We start from the raw sequence: 19,832 nt of genomic DNA on the forward strand, positions 1-19,832 counted from the left end.
AGTACATTTTCGTGTACTTTACCCACTTCTTCTTTTATCATTATTACATTAATACTGTTAGATATTCTGCATTGGAAACAGTTTCTAGTTGCTTTTATGTGTATTTATAAAATTTAGCTTTGAATGGAGCTGCTTTGTGTATAAAATATAAATTATTATAAAAAGTAACTGTGTTTGGTCGTTTAGGTTGATGTGGATTTATCAGAATGTTGTAAATAAACAGTGAGAAGTGAATAGATTGTAAATCTGCTCCATAGAAATATGTTGAAGTCGTTCTGCTCTGCTTATTTGTGACGCCATCGAATAGCAATGTCACTGTCCGTAGATGAACGTGTGAATCGGTTCTCTTCGTCGTGTAGATAAAAACAATCTTTGTCTAATATTTTTCCAGCTAATGTAAATTACGACTGGGTGTTGGTATGTAGTCTGTAATTACACGTGTCTTCCTCCTCCTCCTCCTCCTCCTCCTCGTCGTTTGGGTTCGTGGCGCCGGGCCTCCGCTGCCGTCCTGTTTGAAAGACGACTGCTGCTCCCTACAGTTTGAAAGCCGCCTCTTGCTGCGGCTCATCCTCACGCTGACTGCTGTCTGCGGAGAAAACCGAGCTGCAAAGCTGCAGCTGTGGCTTCATGAAGGGAAAATATTTGAAGCAGAGGAGAATGAATCGTCTTTCAACTGCTTCCAGGTCTTAAATAATTTCTGGTTTTGTTGGAGGGTTTGGTGTCCGACGATGGGCTGAATTAAAAATCAAATGCTTCTCTTGCTTAACGAGGGGCTGATCTGTGAATACTCTGAATGTTTGGCTCAAACGTCGCCTCAGAAAGCTCATTTTGGGCTAAAGTGGAAATAGATGTGGTGCTTCTTCCAGCGTTTAAGGTAATTATCATCTTCTCTCAGGTCAACACAGCGGAAAATATTATGCTACTCTAAGATTTGTGAGTTTTAAGGTGTGATCTGATGCGCAGCAGCATATTGGCTCCTGATGTTTCGGAGGTGTGATGGAGTCTGGATCTTCTCCCGGCGGAGGCAGCACCAACACGGGGCTTTGGCTCGGAAATCCCACAAGAGGTAGAGGAACCGCTCACTTTTATCTGAACTGTTGCAGCAGCAAAATGTAAACCAAAGAGCCTTAATTAGCTAAAAATCCTCCTCAGGGAGCACAGAGCGAACTTTGACCTCAACGACAAATATCTCCTCAGAAAACTTTTAAACTTAAAGTTTAATGTCAGAAATTAAAAGGAAATGAGTCTGAATGTCACATTTATCACAAAATAAATAAAAATATTAAAGCAAAACTACATGGATTAATAAATAATTTGGTCAATTCACTCATAATATAAACTGAAAATCAATTTAGTAAATAAATGCTGCATAAATAAACACAATCAGACAAACATATGAATATTAAATAATAAATTCATCAATAATAAATGGATTCATTCAAAACTAATAGAATTGCTGAGTAAATAAACATAATTATTATTCAAATAAAATAAAATATGGATTAAATAAATAAAAAATTAAAATATCTTTACTCAATTCAATAAAAACTTCCAGATAGAATAATAAAAAAATCAGGTAATTAAAAATTAATTATGCTAAACCAACAGATAGTAAATATGTCAGAATAAATTATAATCAATATGTTAACAGGTTAATAAATTATTAAAATAGTTTAATTAAATGATAAATAAAAAATGTGTGCATAAATATATAATTATTAAATATAAAATGAATATTGGGATCCCGACAGATCAATAAATAATGAATATTTGAGTATTTCTAGTTTTAATGAAGACTAATAATATATTATTGTATTATTTTATATACAGTAAATTAATGACTAATTGAATTAAATTATTTTTTTCATGTGTTGTGAATTAATTTTGAAATCGCAGCTTTTACTCCCAAAAAGGGTAAAAAATGACTCGTTTTTTCTCTGAGCGTTTATCTTAAGTTTACCTGTCACCGCTCGAGGGTTCGGATTAAAGCGAACGAGAACATCTGATTGTGCACAAGTTTGAGTTTAATCCAGCACAGAAACCGCAGAAGAAGAAGAAGCAGAAAGAGAAGAAGAAGAAGAAGAAGAAGAGGGGGGAGGTGAAAGTTGAAGCTCCAAATGGAGATGCTCTGACTTATCTGCAGCCGCCTTAAGTGAAGCCGCTCGGAGATAGACGGAGTGAAAAGAAACCAGCGATTGTCTTCTCGCTCTGCCTCCCTCGCCGTAATCTGATTGGGCACGTTCTCTCGAATCGAGGGCAACGCCAAAACAAAAGATCACCAATCAGATAGACGGGGCTCCCACAGAAGTTCCTGGCATGGCATGAATGCTTTGCCCCTCTCATGTGCGCTCGTATCTAGCGGTGAGATTCCCCGTGTCGCTTTTATGTGTTAATCGTCACCGCTCAGTGAGACTATTGTGCTATCTGCATCGCCGGGGGGAGGAAACCGCAGAAAAGGAGAGGAGTTTATATCAGGAATGAATGCGAGGCGGCGCAGGCTGCCAGGACTGTTTCACACGAGCTGAGAATCACCTCATCCCCCCCGTTGACGAAGGTCCAAGAGAGCAATTGCTGCTCTGCCACCTCTAGCTGATGGGAACCGGAGCATCAAGTACAGGAACGGTTGCTACCTGAAGTATTCCTCGTTTTAGGGCCGCGACATCGACATGTTTGAAGCTACGTAGAGAGGAACGTTTCTACAAGACCAGAAATCTGTGATTTATCACATTACACTGCAAAAACATAAAACATTATTATTCCTCTCTAGTTCATCATACAAATAACTTGGTACATTTAAATTAAGACAAAACTTGCTGACTTTTTTTTTAGTCAAGTCCAGTCTTGGTCTCTCGGTCTTGGACCGTCTGGTCTCGGTCTTAGAAGATCCAGTCTTGAAAGGTCTGGTCTTGGTGTTGGAGGGTCTGAAGTTGGTCTTTGCTTCACTTCTTGATGATGACGACTTGCATGAAGCCGGTTGATAACATAGTTTACGAAGTACTAAATAGTTCTTGTCGTCACTTTGATCCAGAGTTGGATAGTAACTAGTTACATTTACTCAGTTACTTCTACTTGGGTAACTTTGTAGGGTAACTTGGCCGCTGCTGCTGAGAGCGGCGCCCTCAGGAACCCCTTAGTTGGGCTTTACTGAAACGAGATTTTGTTGTGCTTCTGTTTAATAACAATAAAATCACTCTGATTCTTATTTTAGGAATATTTTTACTGCATTGTACTTTTTGATTTTACTTCAGTAATTTTACTATGAAGTATTTCTACTCTTACTTGAGTAAAATATGTGGATTTTCTACCCACTAAATGAAAAACAAAAATGTTTGAACCAAAAATTCACCAGACACATAAACACACCTGCAGCTTTTGTTAAAGATTAATATGGAAAAACCTGAATTTTGTTTGTCATTTTGGTCCTTAAAAACCAAAATTTCCACTTAAGTTTACATTCTGGACGTCTGATGATGTATTTCTTAAATATTAAATGATTGATAATTTGATCAGTTAGTAGTTGATGAGACTTTTTACCAAATACTTTCTTGAATAATTTCTTTTACATCCACTTTTCACAGTTATGAAGGTTGATGTGGATTAATTGGAATGATGGAAATTTACAGTGTGAAGTGAAAAGATTGTAAATCTGCTCCGTCACAGCTCAGCTCTGACTGCTGTGAGTGTGTGTGTGTGTGTGGGCGAGAGAGAGAGAGAGAGAGAGAGTGTGTGTGTGTGTGTGTGTGTGTGTGAAGCAGATGCCATTCTGCTGATCTCAGCTCGCATCCATCCCATTTATCAGTCCCAAATCCTCTCCAAGAGTCCGACGGGAGCGAGCTGCCGCTTCCCACCGCGGGTCAGGAGGTGGCCGAACCGTCGCGGGTCGACCTTCGCCTGACAGTGAACATCTGCCTGCTGAAGAGTCGCAAGCTGCCACGGAAACGACAACAACAGTCGGTGTGTGTTCGTCACCGACGGACGAATATGTTGACGAACATTTCTGTGGGACCTGTTGGATCTGAACGAGATTTAATGAGTCCAAAACGTCAAATTACATCCAACGTGTGCAGAAATTTAATTCTGTTTTCAGTTTCTCATCTTTAATTTCAAGAAAATACATAGAAATAACAGGAAAGTATAAATATTTAACTGTAAACAGCTACAATATTGAGTGAAATAGTTCAATAAATAGCTAAGAAATTTAAACTTAGCTTAAAAACTGTAGGTAGCATGTGAGCTATCGCTAGCATGTTTTTGCGTTTAAGATTATGAAATTGTACTTTTAAGTACAAAAAACAAAAACATTAAAAACTACAAACGTATAACTTTAAACACTATTGAGTAAAATAGTGTAATAAATACAATTTTTAAACAAACGTGACATTTTGAACCTTTCAAAAACAAAAAAAAGTTCTAGTAATGAGTTGACAATTAAATTTTATTTTCTGTTTTTATGTTTACAATTATTAAAGTATATGTTAATTACAATAAAATGCATTGAAATAACAGGAACATGCAAAAAAAAATACAAATATTTCACTTTAAACTGCTTCAGTATCGAGCATAATCGTGCAAAAAATAAATTGCAAGTCAAATTTAAAGATTTGTTCATCACTTTAATCAAAAGTTTCAGATCTTTAATCTTGCAACAGATGCTTCAGTTTAAAAAAGAAAAACAAACTGTTCACATTGTACTGCTACTTTCTGATTTTGTGTATAAAATGAATAAATTATAGGAAAACATGAAAACTAGAAATGTATAAGTTTAAACAGCTGCAGTATTCAGCAAAATAGTGCAATAAAAAGCAGAATTTTTTAAAGAAATCTGAACATTAGATTAAAAACTGTTGTTGGCATGCGTCGCTAGCATGTTTTTGTGTTTAAAATTGTGAAATTATATGTTTGCAATAAAAGGCATATATATAACTATAAGTATATAACTAAACATCTACAGAATTGAATAAAATAGTGTTATAAATACAAATTTAAAACAACTACACAAGTAAAAATGAAAGATAAAAATTTCCTGCTGCTTTTTAACAAACATTATTTGACAATTTAGAGTAAAATAATGTAAAACTAAAATGATGAAAACACTTTGCCCACAACTTTCTGCTTCGTTTTAACAAACAGAACTTTAACCTCGTTTCAGTTTCCAACAGAAAATAGAAACAGAAAATGTTTTGGAACCAGAACAGAGGCGAGTTAAAAACCAGGGTCAAAGGTCGCGCTGCGCCTCATTACGGATCATTTGCAGCAGCAGGGTTCAAAGGTTGCATGCATTAAGCAGGAACGCCGTGGAAGCGTTTGGCGTTCCTGCAGACGTTCAGTCAAGATGGCGAGAGGCTTTTTCTGTCAAGCATATGCGCGCTTCCTCCCTGAATCCTGCAGCTTTGATGGAGCTCAGAAAGATCCGATCTCATCCATCAAGGCGGGAGGAGACGGCGAGTCAGCGGGGGGGAGCTGCAGAACAGAAGTCGGGTTTCGCCACCGTACCGAACGCTCGTTTTATTGACGTGGGAAGGAAGACTCGGGGAACGAGCTGCTCTCATTCTTGCGTGTCGAGTCCTTCTGCTGGCGCCCAAATCCACAACAGTTCTGGATTTTGAGAAATACGGGGGCAGCTGGCGTTCCCACAGCCGGGCAGGAATTAACGCGCTGCAACCCTATCTGCTCTGCACCTGGGCGGCGGCGGCCCGACCTGCACCTTTGACTACGCCGTTGACAGGAAACATGTGCTGCCGGCTCACAGCAGAGCCATCCTGCGTTTTCAGTTATTGGTGGATCAAAGTTTGTTCAGTTGGAAAAATGGCAAACAGGTGATTTTTATGAATAAACAGTTTAAAGTTTTAACTTAGCCAGCTGTAGCTTTTTACCGTTATTAACAATGCATTTATCTACTTATATTTTTAGAGTAGAGAGGAGTCTGTTGAAAAGCAAAAAAGAGTCTCAATAATTTTACTTTTGATAATTTTACTTTTGAGATCATTAAAACTAATTTCACTGTCAGTGACGACAGATTTGAGAAGTTTCTAAAAACTTATTTTCAAACAAGACGACTGGCGCTGCAGTCAAATAATTTAAAAGACGATTTCCCTTTTTTCTCTCTTTTTAGGTAAAAGTGTTTGAGTGAGAAACACGATTAAAGGTGGTCAAGAGAAAAACTCAATGGAAATGCAATTGTAACGTAATTTTTAAAAAAATATAAACTTTTAATGAATAAAAAGTCAAATCTGGATCTTGAGACACTTTAACAGTGATGACATGTTTAAGGACTGTCAGAAAACCTAAAACTTTCCTTTTTATGTTTTTATCTGATGATTGTTGAAAAAAGTATCAAAAGCTCCAATAAAAAAAATTGAATTTAGTTTTAGTGTTACTTGATTGTAATTTATTTTCTTTTTTGGAAAAAAAGGAAGTATTTTAGAAAGATAACAGTTATCTTAAAATTTGTTCAAAAATGTAATAGCAGTATTTCTAACAACTTAGTGTTTTTAGTAGAATATTATGCTTTATTCAGCCGTTTATAAACTTCTTCAGATCAATATTAATTTGCAAAGAAACATTTCTTGTAAATTTGAAAATGTAAGTTAGCTTATAAAGTTTCACCTGTTTGGTTAAAAATCAATATAAAATATTTTTAAGTATTTAAGTTTATTTATTAAAGTTTATTTTATTGTGCGGAAGAGTTTTGTGTAGATAGTGACGTTTTTTGATAACATTTTACACCTGATTTACCTCAATTATATTTAGCGTTTAGCAAGTTAGACACAAGTTTGATATTTAAATATAAAAAACATTTTGTAATAAATTTATGTTGTATATTATTAATTTAGCATAAATATAAATCAGTATCCATTGACCTTCAGGAATTATAAATGATATAAATATTGTAAATGTCCAGTAATATATATTAATAAACATATTGTCTCCTATTGTCATTTAGATTAAATACGATTTAACGGTTACCGTGGAGATTAAATACATCATCACTAGCATGTCGCCAACGGCAACCGTACAGATTGGACACAATGTGTGTGCTAAACAGACACATTGTCTCTGGAAACCACAGAGATTTAATACGATGTTAACCGTAATTATATAGATTTAACACTTTAACGTTACAAATTTAACAAAAGGTTAATTGTAGTTTTACAAATTTAGCACAATGTAAAACAAATTTCTAAATTTAACATGTTACCGTAGATTTAACATGATTTTCACTGCATAGATTTAACTTGTAAACTTTGTAGATTAATCTCAATGTCGACTGTAGTGATCAAGTTTAAACACGACGTTAAACGTAAGATTTAAAGAACGATTTATCCTTACGCTTTAAAACTCGTCGTTTCAGGTAACGATATAAACATGATGTCAACGGTTAACACTTAAACGTTTTTGGTAATCATTTAAACATAATAAACACAATGCCCATTATAAACATACAGTACATTTAAAATGTTTCTGAAAAATACACACAGTGGTTTATATTGAGCAAAGGGTGTCCAAAGTACGGCTCGGGGGCCATTTTGGGCCCTCAGAACAATAGTGGGTGGCCCTTGCTTTCTACTCAAGAATAGTCTAAATTTGAAGTTTAAAAATGATGCAATCAAAATCCTAAGATGGGAAATATAAGGTGCAACACAAAGTATTCATCCAGGTTTCTGGTTTCAATTTAATCTAATTTATTAATTAAAGGGACCAAAACCATTGAAACTGAACAAAATCCTGTTCTTGTTGCTGAAAAGACACAAAAACAAATCTGGAAAAAGACGATCAATCTGAATAACACAAACTCTACAGTAATTGCCTAAAGAAATCTGATCTCTTTGCTTATTTTATTAAAATATTGTGAGTTGAGCTGATCATTAATCAAGGTAAAAAATAATTACAACCCAGATAGTAAAAGATGCTAATCTGATGTTGAATTGAGGTCAAAAACTTTGATTTTTGTTTGAGGTCGACAATTGATGGTTAATCAACCATCAACCAACAATTTGATTAATTGGTTAGAATTGGTTGAATAAATGTCATTTTATGGTTGAATTCTAATAATTGAAATGCCAAAGTTTAACCAATGTTGAATTATTTTGACCATTTCTCATTTTCTGTTAATAAATCCTAAATTTTTGCTTGGAATTTCGGAGACATGCTGTCAGTAGTTCATAGGATAAAGGAAAAATGTTCATTTTACTCAAACATATAAATATAAAATGTAAAATCTATCATTTTAAGTCGTTTCCTGTTTTTTTTTCCAGAGTTGATCCCTAAACTTTGATTCAATACAAAATCAACACAAATGTGGATTTAAATCCACATTTAGACTCAACATGTAAGCCACCAACCACTTTTTGTACAATTTAAACCATATTTTAATGTTAATTCAGTCCTATTTTGTTTTCAGGGAATAATAAAGAAAACTTGACATTTATAGTCCATTTTATTTTATATGTCTACATAATCCACTGGTTTTCTGTTGTCAGCTCTGCAGAACCCAGATTACGTTTAATAGTTTGGGGTATTACAGCAGAGAATCTCCCAAACTGCCTCCTCCATGACGCCATCGCCAGCATGAGTTCACTGGGTCGCCGTGGTGACAGGCAGGCGTGGTAAACAGCGGTGAGGAGCGAACATGTTGTCGCCCGTGTTGAACATCTGACCTGGCTGGAACCTGCGGCGCGCGGCGCAGCTGAACAGGAGGCCGTCTGGATGGGAGGGAGGGAGGCTTGGCGGCGCGCGTTGGCTCCCCGCCCCGGTCCCATTGACCAGACAGCTGAACTGTAGCGAGGGACGGAGGGAGGGGAGCAAATGGATGCAGCTTACATGAGAAAATAATAATCTGTGCAGTTAACTGTCATTCAGGGTCCATCTTTGCTGGGTGTCTTTATTTGTTTTTTTTTTCTTTCTCCCATTTCAACTGGTAAAGAGATTAATCACTCGGAAAGCTGTTAACACCTGTCAGAGTATTTTATATTACACATAAAAAAGAACAGACTATAAAACTGATAAATAATCTGTTTTATTAACGGGGGCATGCGATCGTAGAGTCCTAATAAATCTGTCAAATCATGACGGACAACATTAACCCCCCCCCCCCCCCAAAAAAAAAAAAAAAAAAAAGGCGTTGTTATTGACTTGGACGCGGCGTAAACACGTGTCCACGTTTTTTCCCTTTTCCTCAGCTGTGATGATCTCTGTGCGCTTGTGTTAGATCCCCGTGGGGTCCGGCTGTTGGACCTTCCCACCCGGACTCGGTTCCAGCCAATCAGGTGCTGATGTGTCCAAACAGGAGACGGACTGTGTGGACAGATGGCGGGCTGACCTGGAAAACCTGCCCCTGTTTCAGGGTTCAGCGGCCGGCAGATGACGGGTATTACTTCCTTACCTGGAGAGACGAGTGGGTTACCAAATAACACTTTGTCTCCAACTTGTTGTGCTTTCTGGTCACATTTTTATTACTTTTTTCAAAATAATTATGCGCACAGTTTCAAAAATGTACCCTACTTTGGTCAGGGTGTCCTTTAAAAAACCTTAAATTCTTGTATCTAAGATTAATGCCTTAAAATAATTTTAAAATTTAACTTAAATTTTGTCTTTTAATCTCGTATTCCATGAAGGTTTTTGGGTTTTTTTGCGAAGGTGTAAGTCACACACACAGGCGGTTGTGGCTACTACTAACTAGATGCTAATATAGCCTTGTCTAGCTAACTAGTTAGCAAGATTTTGTCTAGCTAACTAGTTAGCTCTTTGCGTAAGTGTAAAGTTTGCTTCATAACGTCTGTCCTGGTTTCTTTGTGACTTTTCTGTCTCTCAAACGTTTGAGTTATTCAAACAACCTTGCATTCTAACTTGAGGCAGTTGTGGCTACCGCTAATTAGCTGCTAATGTGCTCTTGCTACCTTTGTGCATCTGTCATGGATAAGCAGAAATTCGCCTCCATAACTTACTCATTTCTGTTGTGGACTTTAAAGTTTGACAAGTTAGTCTCACAAGGAGTACCATTTCTTTCATAATATACTTTCCTTCATAAGAGTCTTAAAAAGTGTTTGAGTTGGTAAAATCTGCAGGAACCCTGGATTTAAAGAGCAGCATCAGCTCATTACTTCACCTTTCGCCTGTGACTTACATTTATCTGCGTCTCCAACCAGCCATGTAACCTGAGTGTCAGGGCAGATCCGTCTGGCAGAAAGTGCTTTTTGATGAAGTCGTTCATAAATTTTAATACAACATGTCAGCTAACATGATGTATAGAGTGAGAGCTCATTCATATTTCAGATGGTTTGCTGTTGAGAAAGCAGCCTTACTCGGCTCTAAAGCTGTTTGATTGTAGCTCTAGTTCGACTCTGATGATTGTTTTTACTGATTTTTGATAAACTAGGTTTTGTCACCAATAATGATACATAAAACAAGAATCAGTAGGTTTGTACTCAATCGTGCAGTTTTGTAAATATTTACGTTTCCAATCAAATAAGTAAGGCTAAATTGGCTTAGCTATATAGCTTTGCAATAGTTAACTTAAAAAATAACTTTTCTTTTTATTTAAAAACTAAGTTTAAGAAACATTTTATGACAGAGTATTGGGGCCAGACTTTGATTCTTCTGTTAAATTACAAGAATAAAGTCGTAATAGAAGAATAAGGACTTCATTCTTGTAAAATTATGAGAAAAAATGTGTTTTAATGAGAGCAAAGCTCCGATAGTTAAGACCTGATGTGACCAGCTCGTCTGATCCCTGATTAGTAGTTTTTATTACCATTTCAAATTCCTACTAATGATAATAATTTAATGCTAATGTATTAAAAATTGTTTTATTACATATGACATATTAATTTATGACATACGAAATATGACATACAAGATGCTCAACATTCTTAAAGCTTTAATTTAATTGAGCTAGGTATCATTTATTAGCTAACACTAGCTAAAAACAGTCTGACTAACATTTCTATTGCGTATGGCACATAATTATAAAATAGTATCATGGGTGCAAATGTAAACTTCAGTATTTTTTCATGTATTTAAAATAAGACGATATTAGCTTACTATGCTAGCTTTATGGCTAGGTAGCTTTCTTTTAGCTAACCTTTGCCTCCAAATTCCAGCTGAACTTGTTTAATGTATAAAGCTTCATTGGCAGTGATGGATTTATAGTTTTTCTGGTGCTTATCTTGTGAAATGAATTAAAACAAAGAAAATGTTAAACATGCTGATACATTTCAGTAATTCTGTTCCACAGAATGGTGACAAAAGTGATATTTTCTGTTGCATGATTGGATTATTATCCCATACTAACTTGTGAAAATACATTTTAGAGGATTACAGTTGGGAGAATATACAGACTCACCTTTAAATTTACTTCTTTTATGGCTAAAAGTTAAATATCTTTCAGTCCTACTGATGTAAAAAGCCTCCAGACTGAGTGTTTAAACCAGAGGCATGCTGAAATCGTCCGCATGTGATGCTGCTCTGAACAGCTGGAAATCATATCGAATTATTCTGCACACTTTTCTCTGCTGAAGGTGGCTGATATTTGATTTTTCCACCCTAAGCCTCCCGCCTTGTATGAAAATGAGACACATTACCGGTCCATTAATTGATCCGAGCCCTGCTTTGAAATGTGGACGTTCCTGAGAATCAGAAATTAGGCCGGGCTCCAGGGCCAATTAGGTGAGCCTTCGCCACATCTCCACCGGCTCCTCCGACGAATTTCAATCAATCCAGACCGGCCGCAGGTGAAATGCCAGACGAAGTCGCCACTTGCTGCTATGAATGCTAAAGGCGGGCTTGCATGCTAATGCTATTCATGTCCACATCATGCAATGCATGCAGCACATGGGGGCAGAGGCTAATAGTGTCTCGTTGGCTGGTTTTACCTTTCATGATCTTCTGGCTGCGGCTAAACATCATCGACTAATCAGAAGCGGAGGCTTTAATCAACACTAGCTTCTGTTTTTACCTCCACCAATAAAAGAAACTGGAAATCCAGTAACATCTAATAAATAAAGAAAAAGAAAGTAATTATTCCTCTGAGAATAATTGACTGAAAAGATGTATAGTTGCAGCTGAAAAAATCTAAATGTTTGAATATATTTAAACTTTCCCTAAAAATGATCAAACTACTGGCTTCAAATCTGACTGCTTTCATTTTTATTCCAAGTTCATTTGTTTTAATGCATCTAAAATGTAAACAATGGCTGAGTTTTAAAGGCCTAAAATGTAGCTAGCCGTTAGCTTTACCTTGAACTCAAACTAGAACTTTAGCAATTTCCTAATTTTCTGAGTAATGTTCCAGTTAAGTTCCTCATGAATCTATGAAAGCATAAAATGTAGAGTAATTGATATTTAATTACTGAAACATCAAGAATTTTTAAAGTTGATTTAGATAAAAGCAAATTAGCCTTGGCTAGCATGATAGCAAGACCTAGCGTGTACAAATTTATAAATGTAGGTCTCTAGAAAACAGCAATATTACAAAAAATTAGTCAAAATAGTTATCTCTAAATTATTTTATTAAAGTTTTTACATTCTATAATGTGGACATTTCCCAACTAAGCTGGTCTGTTTAGTTCTTTTGCAACAAGTTTGAAGCTAACCATTAGCTTTAGCTCCTGCTCTGATAGCTACTTTAGAGCTTTAAAATGTAATGTTCGAATTACTTTAAAATGAATTTATAACATTATCACTATATAGTAGCGTACAGAAACAAGTAAAAATGGTTTAAATGAACATTTTTTTTGTTTTTAATTAACTTGAGTTGACTACAAGAACTGTGCTATTTTAAACATTAAATATAAATTTTAAGATAAAAAAAATACATTTTAGCTGAAAAAATAAAATTTCTTTTAGTTTTTTATAAATATTCAAACAAACAAAAAACAAAAACACATTTTAAAAGGTTTAGCCGTGAATAACAATGGTTCATGTTTGTGTTGTTGCGAACTCTCCCGGTGCGCATGGCTCGGTTTCTGTCATTCTGGAGCCGTATAATCCCTGGAGCTGCCTGGCTGACCATGTGCTGTGTTCAGATGTGTCCTGCCACTCTAAACCCTGATGTAATCCCGCGATCAGCCAGCATGAGCTTTAATTGAAATAATCCCTGCCGATGAGCGGCGCGGCGCTGCAGCCGGAGCCAGTTCCATGATGGGTCCAGTTTAACCCACTGTGTGACTCTGACCTTTCCCTCGCTGCTCGCTGGGACCATCTGAACCCGGCCCAGTACGGACATCTGGTCCGATACTCGGGAGGTCGTTTGATCCGCCTGGTTGGTCCCAGAGGCCTTTCGGGTCCTCTCGGACTTACAGTACAACGCTGCTGGAAAAAAAAAACTGTTTGCATCAGCAAGATGAGGAAGGAGCTGCTGTTTCTGTCGCTAAATGCAGAATTTAAGATCTGCAGAATATTTAAAGTAAATAAAATCACATAACCAATAATAAATGCCAACCTACATTCCCAGGCTTGGCATTCCGTCTTGCATATTACTGTTTACATGCAGAAATTTTACGCTTTCACACAATATCAGAGGAAAAAAGACGACTCAAACATCAATGTTAGCAAAATGAAACCTGGAGTTGTAGGTATGATTAATTCAGAGTAATTTGCCGCAGAAAAGGAGAAAAAAAAACGCAGAAAAAACATTTAAAAACTCAAAACCACTTTTTTCTCGCTCTTTGTGTCAGCTACGCTACAGAGACTCGTTACCATGGCAACTGACTTACAACAAGATTCAACACCAATAACTACACAAACATTTCCCACAGCATTCAGTCTATTACAGTTTTGTGTTTTCATGCCTTTTTTTTTTTACAAACTGAACTAAAACACAGAATTCTGCAGTACGTCTACATGTCAAGATTGTCACAGTCAAGCTAGCGTAGCATATTTTTTCTTTAATTAAATCTTTTCACTAATCTGTGAAATGTGATTCCTTCCTACCTTATCTAGTTGTTCACATTTAGTAGAAAAGTTGACATGTAGTCCCTTTTTCTTTCACATATCATGCGTACATTTTAGATTTAGCACGTTATGCTAACAAATTGACAGCTAACAGCAACAGTAGTCATTGTCTGTGAGAAAGAATTGCTTTCTCTCTAACTATTTAGCTAGTTTTTACTAGCACTCTCACCTGAATCAGGGGTGTCCAAACTTTTTGTGTCAATAAATAACCTGTTCAGTGAAGTCACCTGAAAGCGTTTTTTCTTTTCAGAACAAAAAGTTTACTCATTCTTTCTAAAGAGAAGCGTGATTAAAACTCAAGAAGAAATGTCTTCTGCCTAAATGTTTTCAGTAAACTGACATAATCCAATAAAGTTGAAGCCAAACATGAGGCTAAACTTAATAAAAGCAGCTCCCTGCCTTGTGTTTGTAATGTGTCAGCTGCTGCTCTCTGATGGATGTTTAGCTTTAACATCTGCAGAGCGTTTGGCGTGTCACCCCGGCCGATTCAGGAGGACGTTTGCCTCGTTTTTTCACTTCTCACTCCGCTTCAGAACCGCATTGTTATTTATCTATTTCAAATTATTGATCTTCTACAAACATTTTTCAAGGTATCTTAATTACTCGCAAAAGAAGCGGCGCCTTGGCCGGCGGACAACACAAATAAGTTAATTTGCATTTCTGTGTTGTGAGTGTTTTGGCAGGCGGCGTGCCGGTCCAGATTGTAACCCCTATTTCTGCCTCCAAAAACCTGCCTTGGAGGAGCGTCCACGGAGGGATTAGGGATTTAGTGGGGAAGGTAAGTGTGACTACAAGCTTTGGCTCGCCATCTGCTCCCCAGCAGAGTTGAGGCCAACCTGTGCAGCCTGCAGCAAAGACCTGGGCACTGTGCTAACTCCGGCTCGAGCCAACCTGGCGCCCGCGGCCCCAATCACCAACAGTCTGCTGATTAGTTGTAAGAAGCGCTCCATATGTAGCAAAGTTTTTCCCCCCTCTCTCCGTCTCCTTCCCTTCCTTCCGTCCTCGTGTATTCTCTCATTAAATAAAGATGGATGTATGGAATATCTGCCATTTTTTTTTTTTTTTTTTTTGAGCAAATGGCAGATCGCCGTTGGTCGTCTGGCAAGGCGAAAATGAGCCTGTTCTTCTTCCGTCTCACCTCTGACAGAATAATGCCGAGCCAGAGAGGAAGGGAGAGGAAGATGAAGAAGAAATCCTGGCTCTCCTCCTCCTCCTCTTCCTCTCTTTCTTCTTCTCCTCCTTCTCCCCTCTTCTGCCTGGCAGCTCCAGGAGACAGATGACAGGGGTTTGTGGCCGTCTGATCACCCCTGGGTGGGTTTTTCTCATTTATTCATCGCCGGCTTATTGGAGGAAAAAACAGGAGGAACCCAGGAAAAGTAATCACACCCTTCACATGTTCCCATTTTACCATTTCCACAAATAAAAACCTGAATTATGCTGAAATTTACACAAATATATACAATAGCACACCATCTTTATAGTGAAACAAGGTGGTGGCAGTATTATGCTGCGAGGACTTTCTTCATTTTGTGTATAAAACTGCAGGAATCTAAATTTTGCCTTAAATTTGTCGTCCTATTCCCTTATTTACAGTTTTTATTAGGTCATAATTTAAAATATACCATGTTTTAGTTTCAAATTTAGCATTTAAATGGAGTAAAGTTAATTAAGCTTAAATTTGTTTTAAAATGGTGAAATACTTCATTAAAATAATTCCCAACATACCGCCCCCTGCTGCTCAAGATTATAATATACATAGCAGAAATTTTGAAAACATTAACAAAAATACTTTGTTTTCTCATTTTTATTCATTTTAATTTAAAAGCATAAAATGTTCCAGAATGCATCAAAACTTTGCATAAACTTTGTTTTCATTTCCTCATACTTAGTTTTTCTAAGTCTGAATTTTAAGTTTAAAATGTTTGTTTCTAATTTAGGATTTGAAAGGTTTGAACTTTGACCCCAAACTCCTGAGGAGTTGACAAGGAGGCTTCACTGATGCAGAGAGATTGAAGGGAAGTTCAAACCATGTCTTCCATCACTCATAATGGACAAGGATCTTATCCCCTACTCCAACATCTCTGTGATGTTGGAGTAGGGGACTCTGAGTGATTGTAGTTTGAGTTTACTGATTTTTCTGGTGTTCAGTTTGAATTGCTTGAGCAGGACAAGACAAAACTGTAGTTGCAGTTCATCGCACTCCTTGAACTTTTCCACATTTTGTAACTACGATGTTGGAGTGGAGGATAAGCAGATGCAGAGCTTGGTGTCATCCAGGACATGTTACTGTGGAATATCGTCTCTGCTGCTGATATTAGGCTGTTAGCATGTAATGATAGCAACAGTCTTCAGTCAGAGACTGTTTTAGGTTGGTTGTAGAACTGACTGCTACAAATGTAAACAATGTGGAGATTGTTTGTTTTCTCTTTAGGAGAAATAAAGTATTTTAAAGTTGATTTTAATTGATTTGATGACTGTTAGTTGACTAAAGAAAGGCAGGATGAAAGTCAGAACACACACATTCCCCAAATTAAAACATCTGGTTGAAATACTTTACAAAAACTAATAAAATCTGAGGAAACGTTGAAGTTGTGGACCAAATAAAGCGTGTAGAGATGAGGAAGAGGAGGCAGCGACTCCCTCAGTGGAGATACCAGAGAAGATGAAACGGATTCAGCGCAGGAGGTTGAAACGTAATACTCATTATTAAATTGCAGCTATTCCTGTTGCCAGGAACCTATTTCTCAGTATTAATTATTCATATTTTGTTGCGGTAATCCAATACTCAGGTGAGAGCGGCTCCTCGTGACGGAATGTGTAATTTCCGAGCTTAACGGCAGGCTGAGGAAGAAACGGATTAGTATAAATCACTAATGGCGGCGGCAGCCTGAATCCGTCTTGCTTTGTGTTTACCAGTAGTTTATTGCTGCGCGGCGCTCCGAGGGAAACACTTTTCTCTGACCTTTCTCCAGACTAACTACGGGAAGAGGGAGGAGGGCTTCCTGTCCTCCGCCGGCTTGCCGTGAATACGCAAACGAAGACAGGACAAGCAGGCCCGGTTCTTACAAATGGTGTTTTTCAAGCAGAATAGCGCCATCACTTACTTTTGATCCGATTAGCCGCGTTCAGGCCTCTCCGCCTCGCCGAGCGCTCGGTGATAATAACAATTTATGGACTAGCAGGAATTTAGGGAAGATTATAAACGAAGTGTAAAAGCCCCAGGCTGTGCCTTTTTGTTTTGTCTTTTGTTTTTTATTCTCAACATTAATGTCTCTTTCTGTCCTCCGTACGGTCGCTGATCCTCACTCATCCATATTCCTGCAAGAACAATAAACATTTAACCCTTTCATGCATGAAGCATGATGACCTCGCTCTGGATTTGTTGTCTTCTCAATCATTTTTATGCATCTAGCGACACATTTTTTCCCCAATATATCAGAAAAAGTTTGAATTTGTTCAGATTTTTTAAAAGTATGAAGAGTTATTGAGATTCTGCATCAATCTAAGAATATCTAGTTAGAGCTAGAAATGTATAAATAAAATGGATTTTTATTTTTCTGCTGATAGCTTGGTCAAACTGCATGGTGGGTCTGGTTGCCCTACTATGTGGGAGCAAATTTTTCTACAGTGTTTCGTCTGTTGCATATTGGACTAAATTAGGCCTTCTAGATTAATTTTATTTTAACATAACTTTAGTTGTTTTAGTGCAAATTGTGTAAGAAAAATTGTCAAAATTTGTGGAGAATTTATTTTTCTCCTATTTTTTTTTATTTTAAAATTTTATAGGCGTTATATAAACTATGTGCTTTAATCATTTTGTTTTCACTGATTCCCATTTAAAAGTAATTATAATATGTTACCAAATTGTTTTTTTGGATATTTTTTAACTATGTATATAAAAACCCTTCAGAGTTATGTTTTGTTGTTGTTTTTCACTTCAAATTAGGGCCAATCTGTAGCATTTCTTTGACGTTTTCAACCATTTTTAGTCACTAAATAGATGACAACATAACTTCAGGTCTTTTGGAAATAAAGTGAGATTTAATGCAGTTAGCTACAAATGCTAAGCTAGGGTTTAGCTTTTTCTCCTATGTTTATATTGACATTTTTAGACTAATCTGCTACTTTAAGAGCCTTAAAGCTGCAGTATGTTACTTTAAAAAATATATTTTTGTTTACATATTTGTTGAAACTGTCACTGTTATAAGAAAGACAATCTGAAAAAATCAAGGTTTTTTCCTCCTCCAAAGGCTCCCAGTGCTAACTAGAAACAACCAATCAGAGCGAGGAGGCGGGTCTTAGCGCTGTCTATCACCCTGGCCTGTAGTGAATATTAATGGAAGCTAACTTGGCCGCTTATGATGGCTGATGAATAATTTTCCAGTAACAGGATATTGGGAAGTCCAGTGAGTACATAAGGTTGATTTGCAGCGCTAAGACCCGCCTCCTGGCTCTGATTGGTTGTTTTGTCAGACAGCATGGTGACAACTTTAACAAATATGTTAAAAAAAATTATATTTTTCTAAAAGTTCCATCTGATAAAATGTCAAATCTGACCTCCATAGGTGAGGATAACTTCTACGGTAGAAGGATTTGCAGGTTTTATTTGTCAAACTGACTCTATAAACGACTTGAAGGATTGCTGTCGCCCTGCTGTCCTGATGGTTGGAACAAGAAAAAAGCCAATTAGGTCATTGAATATGCACACATCTTGCATGCTCTCTGGACTCCTGTAATTTGGGTTTACAAAAAAAAAAAAAAGCGTAAAGGTCAGCCACGTTAGTCAGATTGCTCTCGACAAATTCTAAAAAGGCTCACTGGTCACGCCGAATGTATTCCCTGCAACATAATTAGCCACAATTCCCAGGCGTCCCACAAGCCCCGCCCCTCACCTCAAAACGCCTCTCACCTCTGCTTGTTCTGCAGCCATGACACCCCCCCCTGCCCCGACTCGCTGCAGATGCGCTCGGCTGATGCATAAATTAGTCATCAACATTAGCATTAGCCGGCGCGTGGCACCCGGTGCCAACTGCTCTCCGAACGGCCATAAAAGGTCATGTTTTGATGACTGAATGCCACACAGGCACCTTGGCTCCCCGGAGGAGGGTTCCCCAGGTGCACGTGAAAGGTTAAAAATTACCTACCCAACGCCACCGCTGCCGCCGCCGCCTGTCTCTGGCGAAGGAAATAATTAGGGGGTTTTTAGGGAGCGGCAGAATGCCTCGCTGTCAGATGACAGAGCGTTACCTAATGGTCGTATCTGGGGAAGAGTCAACCGGCCTGTCATTCTCTTGACAGGACAAATGAGGATAATGGTGCCAGAGAAATGGGCGCGCGCTCCCCTCCCCTGTCAGGGAGGTGAAGGGGAGGAGGAGGTGAAATGGCAGCGCCTGAGCAGAATAACAGAACGCTAACCTTTTCCCCAAATCTGTTAACACGTGTAGGAGCGCGGGAAAACTGAGGCTGATGGGATATTTCAAAACAAACCAGGAAAGTCTGGGAAAGATGTGGTTTCTGCGTCTAGAATGGTTTTCTCTCTGGGTACTCTGGCTTCCTCCCTTGGTCCAAATATGTTTCCTTAAAGCTGCAGTATGTAACTTTACAATAAAAAAAAGAAGTTTTTGACATATTTGTTCGAATTATCACTTTTGATACTGATATCTGATGCAGAAAAACATTGCTTAAACGTTTCTTTATTTTAATCGCAAACATAAATGTACTAAATTACAAATTTATTTGTTAACTTCACACCAGCACAGGACATTTAAAGGGGCAGTATTTTGTTTTTCCAGGCACATTGTATCATTTTATAGCATAATAAACTGTTACCTTCAGTTGTTATAAAAATGCTAAATGTGTCAAATATGACTTAACTTTTGTAA

General features: G+C 37.5%; 1 long non-coding RNA gene across 2 annotated transcripts; it reads left to right on the forward strand.

Annotated features, from left to right (window-relative positions):
- Positions 1-434: 434 nt before the first annotated feature.
- Positions 435-12,096, forward strand: LOC106936210 (uncharacterized). Of its 2 annotated transcripts, none has more exons than XR_001422078.1 (3): positions 435-874; positions 946-1,066; positions 9,209-12,096. It is a non-coding gene; the product is annotated as an uncharacterized LOC106936210 (long non-coding RNA). The 2 variants fall into 2 exon arrangements; XR_001422079.1 differs by having other exon boundaries at positions 964-1,066.
- Positions 12,097-19,832: the final 7,736 nt, after the last annotated feature.

Source organism: Poecilia latipinna, unplaced genomic scaffold (genome assembly GCF_001443285.1).
Source record: "Poecilia latipinna isolate Pla-1442-1.1 unplaced genomic scaffold, P_latipinna-1.0 Scaffold2098, whole genome shotgun sequence".
Taxonomy (NCBI): domain Eukaryota; kingdom Metazoa; phylum Chordata; class Actinopteri; order Cyprinodontiformes; family Poeciliidae; genus Poecilia; species Poecilia latipinna.